Consider the following 9,632-nt stretch of genomic DNA (forward strand, 5'->3'; position numbering starts at 1 on the left):
TTGTGAGAATGAGTTTGGGTCAGTCAGATGAGTAACTGCCTTGAGCCCAGGAGGGCCAGGTTCGAATCCTGCTCAGGGTGATATTTTTTTTTTCACCACCATACAACTCTTTGCAACTTTTCATCTTTTTCAGCTTTTCAGCAGACAGCTTCAGCGTTAAGGCATCCACACAGCATTTTCGCAGGAAATGCAAATTTTTCTAGTTGTCCTTTAAGCTTCTTCTCAGGGTGGGGACAAAGTGAGAGGTCAAGCTGTAAAATTTTGAGCCAAAGCTTGGCCTGTCTGTCGTCCCAATTCTGTTAATTTTCAATTCAATTCAATTCAATTTTATTTATACAGCGCCAAATCACAACAGAAGTCGCCTCAAGGCACTTTATATTGTACAGTAGATCGCACAATAATACATACAGAGAAAAACCCAACAATCATATGAGCAAGCACTTTGGCGACAGTGGGAAGGAAAAACTCCCTTTTAACAGGAAGAAACCTCCAGCAGAACCAGGCTCAGGGAGGGGCGGGGCCATCTGCTGCGACCGGTTGGGGTGAGAGAAGGAAGACAGGATAAAGACATGCTGTGGAAGAGAGACAGAGATTAATAACAGATATGATTCGATGCAGAGAGGTCTATTAACACATACTGAGTGAGAAAGGTGACTGGAAAGGAAAAACTCAATGCATCATGGGAATCCCCGGCAGCCTCACGCCTATTGCAGCATAACTAAGGGAGGATTCAGGGTCACCTGGTCCAGCCCTAACTATGTGCTTTAGCAAAAAGGAAAGTTTGAAGCCTAATCTTGAAAGTAGAGATAGTGTCTGTCTCCCGAATCCAAACTGGAAGCTGGTTCCACAGAAGAGGGGCCTGAAAACTGAAGGCTCTGCCTCCCATTCTACTTTTAAATACTCTAGGAACAACAAGTAGGCCTGCAGTGTGAGAGCGAAGTGCTCTAATAGGGTGATATGGTACTACAAGGTCATTAAGATAAGATGGGGCCTGATTATTTAAGACCTTGTATGTGAGGAGCAGGATTTTGAATTCTGGATTTAACAGGAAGCCAATGAAGGAAGCCAAAACAGGAGAAATCTGCTCTCTTTCTAGTCCCTGTCAGGACTCTTGCTGCAGCATTTTGGATCAGCTGAAGGCTTTTCAGCGAGTTTTTAGGACATCCTGATAATAATGAATTACATTAGTCCAGCCTGGAAGTAATAAATGCATGAACTACTTTTTCAGCATCACTCTGAGACAGGATATTTCTAATTTTAGAGATGTTGCACAAATGGAAGAAAGCAGTCTTACATATTTGTTTAATATGTGCATTGAAGGACATGTCCTGGTCAAAAATGACTCCAAGGTTCCTCACAGTGTTACTGGAGGCCAAGGTAATGCCATCCAGAGTAAGAATCTGCTTAGATACCATATTTCTAAGATTTTCAGGGCCGAGTACAATAACCTCAGTTTGATCTGAATTAAGAAGCAGAAAGTTAGCGGCCATCCAGGTCTTTATGTCTTTAAGACATTCCTGCAGTTTAACTAATTGGTGTGTGTTACCTGGCTTCATGGACAGATAGAGCTGCGTGTCATCTGCATAGCAGTGAAAATTTATGCTATGTCTTCTAATGATGCTGCCTAAGGGAAGCATGTATAATGTAAACAGAATTGGTCCTAGCACTGAACCCTGTGGAACTCCATAACTGACCTTAGTGGGTGAAGAGGACTCTCCATTTACTTGAACAAATTGGAGTCTATTAGATAGATATGATACAAACCACTGCAGTGCAGTACCTGTAATACCTACAGCAAGTTCTAATCGCTCTAATAGGATGTTATGGTCAACAGTATCGAACGCTGCACTGAGGTCTAGCAGGACAAGCACAGAGATGAGTCCACTGTCAGAGGCCATAAGAAGATCATTTGTAACCTTCACTAAAGCTGTTTCTGTGCTGTGATGAGCTCTGAAACCTGACTGAAACTCTTCAAATAAGCCATTCCTCTGCAGATGATCTGTTAGCTGTTTGACAACTACTCTTTCAAGGATGTTTGATATGAAAGGAAGGTTGGAGATTGGCCTATAATTAGCTAAGACAGCTGGGTCTAGAGATGCTTTTTGAGTAAAGGTTTAACTACAGCCACCTTGAAGGCCTGTGGTACATAGCCGATTATTAGAGATAGGTTGATCATATTTAAGATCGAAGAATTAATTAATGGCAGGACTTCTTTGAGCAGTTTTGTAGGAATGGGGTCTAAAAGACACGTTGATGGTTTGGAGGAAGTAATTATTGAAGTTAACTCAGAAAGATCAATTGGAGAAAAAGAGTCTAACTTAACATCGATGGTACTAAAAGTAGCTGTAGATAATATTACATCTGTGGGATGATTATTGGTAATTTTTTCTCTAATGATTAAAATTTTATTTGTGAAGAAGTTCATGAAGTCATTACTAGTTAACGTTAAAGGGATTGTTGGCTCAGTAGAGCTCTGACTGTTTGTCAGCCTGGCTACAGTGCTGAAGAGAAACCTGGGGTTGTTCTTATTTTCTTCAATCAGTGATGAATAGTAAGATGTTCTGGCTTTGCGGAGGGCTTTCTTATAAAGCAGAAGCTTCATCAGTTCTAAGGTCAAATGGCCGAGAGTCCCAGATTTAAACCCACTCTCGGCCATTTGACCTTAGAACTGAAGAAGCTTCTCGGATGAGAGGTGAAACGTCTTCAAGCAACTCAAAGAAGTCCAGACGCTTTTCTTTGCAAACTCCTTTGACTACGATGACCTGGATGACTGAGAACCTTCACAGACACACTCAAACATTCAATTAGTATTTCTTTTCTGAAAACATCTATTTGCTTCATCTGCCTAGATTTAACTCTCTCTCTCTCTGGGTGCATACTTCACACAGTCCGGCAGTTGCCTTTTATGGGCATGCAGAGTTCCTGTCACACACACACAGCTACTCACCCCCAGCAGCTGCAAAGCCGTCTTCACGTTATCTATCCACACACTCAGCCACAATCATCCGCTCCTCAATATGAATGTATAAAACCAGTAGTAATTATCCCTAGAAACACACACACCCTCCTTTCACACCAAACTCTCTTATTTTATATTACAAAGACGTCTTATATTTACAACTGCAGAGATTATCAGGCCTATTAACACCTACACAATTTCGACAAATTTAAGTTAACGGTCCAACCGATAAAGTCCAACTTTTTTGTGATCAATTAACCAGTATCTGTCCAACAGTTTCTGGCCTCATCTCTAAAATCCCTAACTCAATTTAAAAGTGTCCAACACCCAAGGTCCAACCTTTGCTACCCAAAAAAGCACAGATACTGTTCCAAACAGTAAGGAGACTCTAACTCCTAGCTTATTCCAGGATGCCCTGTACCCCACGGTCAAGCCAAAACCGAACTAACCCTATTCGCCGATAGGTCAATGTCGTGCGTCCACGGCAAGGAGGGAACGTAACTTCCGGGCTATGCGCTTCTTAGCAGTCCAACTGCCGTTCTAAAAAAATTTATAATACTTTGAAACAACAGTCAACACCCCAGAAAAAGTTTATGACTGACGCAGGTCCAACCTTATGACCAATGGGGATTCTAACCCACAAAATGACCAATTACCTATCACACTAAATTCACTTAGCAGTCCAACTACTTTCTCTTTACTCAGTACTGTCACTTACAACATTCCATTATCATTACTTCAACTTTAACTTCTCATGAGATTTTCACCAAAATCAAAACAGACACTCACCGGCAACTTTTACTGAATAGACATTTAATTTTATCGGCCAATTCAGCACACTTCGGATAAAATCAACAGGCCTGTGCCTACCTCTTTTATAAAGGCGCCTGTCCACTCAGTTCAATTGCCGGATAATGTCTGCCCATCCGACCACCTCGGACCGTCCAAGCCTCCAACTTCCACCCCAATACCACAGGACGAGCCCCCAAAATGTTACAGGTTCAAAAGTATTGGAGATGGATACAAGAGGAAAACCTAAATAACAACACTGGTCCGGCCGGGTTGAGTCAAACAATGATTTTAATGAACACACGTGTGGGAGATGAACACTGCACGCAGACAGCATCAGATCTCAAAATGGTGGAGCATTGCTCAAACTCTTATAGCCTCTAGTGGCCCCCACCTAGTCATAAAAGCCTAAACATTGACATTCTTTCTCTCACACGGCGCCTAAGCTGCGACCTTGGCTCCCTGTTTATCTGCTCCTGCTGAGATGGGGCAGAAAACCTCTCCGGTACATTCTGCTCTCTTCTAATCAGACAAATAAGATCATGACTCTCTGAAAACAGTATTTCTTATAACTCAGCCGTATAATGCATCATAAAACAATCAGCTTAACAAATGTAATAGTTATCACCTTCTTCTAATTCAGGAGAATAATGCAAACTAAAACTACATAATATTTCACCATCTTTAATTAGGGGTATAACATGGCATAAGGTAATATTATAATCCCACAATACACAGTGTCAAAGAAACCTGTCTTTGAGTGAAGATTTAAGGTGACAGGAAATATAAATAAATGCAGCCTGAATCTTTACTGAAGCTCAGTATTTGAAACAGAGTTCATTCACTGCTAATGATTGAAATAATAACTATAATATTGGCCATCTTATATTTACATTACCAAAGTAAGATGACTTTAGTCTCATGAACAGCATTAGCTAATTGTTATTTACTAGCTAATCTTAAAATGACTGTTCAGCACAGAAATGAAGCCCAATAATCATGATTTCACAGTCCCGTGGTCTCAGCCTCAGATACTTATCAAATCAAAGGTCATGTAGCAACAAACAAACAAACAAATGAACAAAAGATTTTCTCCTTCATTTCTGTCAAATAATGCTTTATGACACTTTTCCAGCAGTGAGTATCATGGTTGCTAGGCAACCTGGGCAGTGCGACGGAGGCTAGACCGTCCCATTTCACAAGCCTCGCACTTCCGGCCTTAGCGGTCTTTGAGTACGCTGCCCTTGAGGACCGTTAAGGCTGCGTACTTTAAGGCTGCAGACCATGAATTGGGATACAGCCTAGGTCTCAGGACCTAAGGACGGTAGTTACAGATTAGCTTACAAACACGTTTAACTTACCGAAAAAGTGCAGCGGGGCCTCGGGTCCTTCAGTCAGGTAGTCCAGTTTATTGAAGAACACCTCAGGCTGTCAGGTTAAAACAGGTGGTCGTGTTTTCGTAATGTAAACGCTGGCCCTCCTCTCAGAGCCTACGCTCTATCTGCTATTCCCGAAATGATTTACGCAAGTTTCTCCATGACTGCAGCTGTCAAAGCTGCTATGATGACGTTACATCCCAATTTATCACCGCGGTAGGAATTAGAATCAAACTTATGGGAGAGGAGACCCCTTGGACATAAATCAGCGTGATGAGAACTATTGATAACAAAGAAAGAATTTTGGGAAAAAAAATTATCTGAGGAGAATTAATGTATTTTAGTCTGACCCCAGTCCCATCTGCTAACATGGAGGAGGCTTCATTTTTGGGGAGCTGTCGCGTCGTCCATGTTTTCGACAGTCATTGGGACGTTCACAAGTATCCCATAGTGCTGTTGTTTCTAAAATTTTGGGCAAAAACGCATAACATAAAGGCTGCAGTTAGCCCGCGCCTTTCACATCCCCTAATTTTGGGTATCAATTGCATTATATTACATTCTGGGGCAGTATGTGGGGATGCGTGGAATGTCTGTGCGGCGCTCAGTGGTGACACGGGGTTGTGCAACACTGACTCCAGGGGGGAGAAGACGGCAGGACTTTCTATGGAGGACCTGTCGTCTCCGGTGGTTCAGCCCACGGAAGATTTTTCACTGGAGCAGTCTCATGATGACATCCTACACTCAGCCTATAACCAAGTAATATAGACATTGATGGTCATCTGGTGTGGCCTGAAGCCATGCAGACTTACTCGCATTTCCTATTATGGAACAAAAGACTGCACCGAGTGAGTTGCGACACTCGCACGGAAGAAGCACACAACAATTGTTGGTGCCGTGAACCAGCTAGGAAATAATTTTTCAGGCAGCTCATTATAACCCCATGGCAGGGCATATGGGATGCAGCAAAACTCTGTAGAGAAACATTAATGGAGGTCCCGTTCGAGCTCATTGGTATGGACCTCATTGGGCCATTTCACCGGAGTGCACACGGCTATCGCTTAGTCTTAGTTTTGAAAGAAATACTAACTGATCAGGGCACGTCGTTCATGTCTTGCACACTTAAAGAGCTCTATGAATTATTGGGCATTAAATCTATTCAAACCAGCGTCTGCTACCCTCAGGCTGATGGGCTGGTGCAGCGGCTGAATAAGACTTTAAAATCCAGGATTCCTAAGTTCATTCATGAGGATGAACACAATTGGGATCGCTGGCTAGACCCTATGTTGTTCGGAGTGCGGGAGATGCCCCAGGCCTCCATGGGATTTTCTTCCTTTGAGTTACTGTTCAGCAGGAAGCCTCAGGGGGTGCTCCACCTGATTAAAGAAAACTGGGAGGAAGGTCCGAGCCCAGCGAAAAAAACAAAATTCAGTACGTACTGGACCTGGGTTAGGCACTGCTCACGGCGCTGGATTTAACTAAGGGCTGCTGGCAGATTCACTTTTCTGCAGAGTCCAGGGAAAGTCTAGGCTTGTATCAATTTGTCACATTTCCTGTGCATTTCTGGTGCTAGGGCCGCACGCTGCGTATACTGCCGCCTACTTGATATGATCATTCATAGTAACACCTGGGAGGAGCATGTGCAGCGGGTGACTGCAGTCCCTGAGGCAGGCAGGGCTCACAGCCAACCCGAATAAGTGTGTGGTTGGACGGAGGGAGGTACAGTATTTGGGGCACCACTTGGGGGGCAGGCAGGTGCATCCACAGGTGCATCCGTGGCGCAGGAGGTTGGGAAGCGCATCTGTAACCGAAAGGTCGCTGGTTTGATACCCGGCCTCTCTGTCCGGCCTCTCACCACCCTACTGGTGTTGGCCAGAAGGGCCGATGGCGCAATATGGGAGCCTCGCTTCTGTCAGTCTGCCCCAGGGCAGCTGTGGCTACAACTGTAGCTGCCTCCACCAGTGTGTGAATGTGAGAGTGAATGAATAATGGAATTGTAAAGTGCTTTGGGTGCCTTGAAAAGCGCTATATAAATCCAATCCATTATTATTATTAAAAGCAGCAGCCATTGCATCCTGTCGGTGCCCCAAGACCAAAAAGGAGGTGAGATAGTTCTTGGGGCTGGCTGGCTACTATAGCCAGTTCATGCCCGGGTTCTCAGACCTGACCAGCCCCCTTAACTGATCTCACCCGAAAGGGTGCCCCAGATTTGGTCCGGTGGACGGGGCAGTGCCAGGTGGCGTTTGTGAGAGTCAAACAGGCTCTCTGTGGGGAGCCGCTGTTATACATGCCTAACTTATGCCTTTTACTCTGCAGACAGACTGGGCTTGGCTGGGGTCCGTTTTGACCCAGCAGGGGAGGGATAATTTCACCAATTTGAGATAATCGTGATTTTTTTTTTCTTAAACTAGGATAACAACGACTCAGAATCACAGGATTTTTTGGAAGAATCTACCCTGATCTCATTTTATCAACTAATTGAAAAATGAACAATGTATCAAACAAGGAGTTTTTCCAGTACTTAGATGTTAGGGATTTTATTAGGAGAAACACTACACTTCTGGTCTATCAGGACATATCACATTGAAATGTAGGACTGAGACAGGTTGTCTTACATTTTACTTTTGGTCATTTACTAAAGTAAAATAATTTTTGGCAGATCATTGGTGGGGAAATTCACTAAATTATGCCAATAATTTAAACAATAATCCTTTCTTTTTGTTACTTGGAATAACTGTATATTGTCTTGGATTGTACAATGCTCATTCTAAATGCTATTTCCTTTTTATTTCTTTGTATACATGCAGCTGACACTTGACTGTGACTTCTGAACATGTTTATGGGCCAAATGTTTCGTTCTTTAGATTGTCTGTGTTCTATACAATTTTCAAAAAATCTATAAATATTTTTACCCCCCCAAATCGGACATTTCATACATACACCTAAATTATAATTATTTCTGACCTAATAAAAGGGGACTGGAGGTGCCCTGCTCTTGAGAAGCTTCTGTACCACCGTCTTCTGCTGTTCTCTCCCTGCTCATTTTCAGCAGCTGGCACACTCACTCTTTTGACCAATAACGGCTGAATTCCAGCCTACGACTGAATGTTTCTTTTCCTGTACTCTAATTAACATTACTGTTAACTAATGTTTGCTTTACTTCTTAGTTTAATGTTTGCTAAACTTCAGCTTCGTGACAGCTGTGGGTAAATAGGGATGACTTATAACAAACTCCTCAAAACACAGATGCTGATCTGAGAAAGCTTCCCCTGTGGGATTGTTCAAATCTTCTTTTGTAAGATTTCATGCTGGAAGTTCCTATTTGGCTCATTAGTGTTTTTGGTCTTGGATTTGCATCCACCTTTAATCTGATCATCGCTCTCGTGCAAAGGACAGATGAGTGACAGGACTGGAACTTCAGGGGGCCAATCAAAATTCAGCTGGGGACAGTGCCCCTGTGGCCCCACCCCTAGAACCACCACTGCTTCACATATTTCAGTATGTATCTACACTGTAGAAAGTAATGAAAATAAATAAACACCGTATATATACACAACATCAGAGATCTCTGTCCAGAAGAGCGCAGTCCTAGGAACAGCTAAGATACTGCCCAGGACCCTCAAGCTCCCAGGCCTCTGGTAGAGGACCCGAACTTGAAGTATAGACCGCCCACAGGGGCGAGCGGGGAATTCTTTTTAAAAAATATATATAAAGAGAAAGAGATTTTAAGCTGGTATTAAATTAGTATTTGGACAGCCACTGTAAACGACTTGCAATTGAATTCATCTTTCAGTTTTCATGCTTTGTAAAGCCATAATGACCTTCTATGTCACTTAGCAGTTTAAAAAAAATCTGCTGCCATATTTCATTTATTTCAACATTTGAGCTTCTACTGTTGCCTTTCTATCAGATAAAACCAGTCTAGCAATTCTTTACTGATGTCTGTTCTAAAAAAAACCCATGTTTGAACAAAGCAGTCCCTCACTGATTTTATTTATATTTTTCATTTCCAGACTATTCTCTGTAAACCCTAGACATATTTATACATGAAAATCTTCAGGTAATTCGGTAATTTATAATCAATTTATTGCGACAGAGAATCGCTAAAGGGATTTAATGAAACCTGCAAACACATGAAAATACAGTATATTAGACAAAACACTATGTACAGTTCAAATGAGCATCAAAGTCAGTATTTGGAATGACCACTTTTATTCTTCGCCACAGCCTAAACTCACTTAGGCAGGCTTTCTTGTAATTTCTCCAAGTAGTTTTCAGGACTAGGTCTTCAGGACATTCCAGAGCTCTTATCTGGATGTTGTCTGCTTTTTGTTACATTCTCTGCCAAGATGACTCCAAAATGTTTCAATAATGTTGAACTCCAGCCTCTGGGCAGGCCAGTTCATGACTGATAGTATTTGATTGTGTATTTTTTATCCAGGTATGAGTTTACTGCACTGGCAGTGTGTTTGGGGTCACTGTCATGCTGAAAAACAAAAGAGTTGCAATTC

Source organism: Oreochromis aureus, linkage group 13 (genome assembly GCF_013358895.1).
Source record: "Oreochromis aureus strain Israel breed Guangdong linkage group 13, ZZ_aureus, whole genome shotgun sequence".
NCBI lineage: Eukaryota > Metazoa > Chordata > Actinopteri > Cichliformes > Cichlidae > Oreochromis > Oreochromis aureus.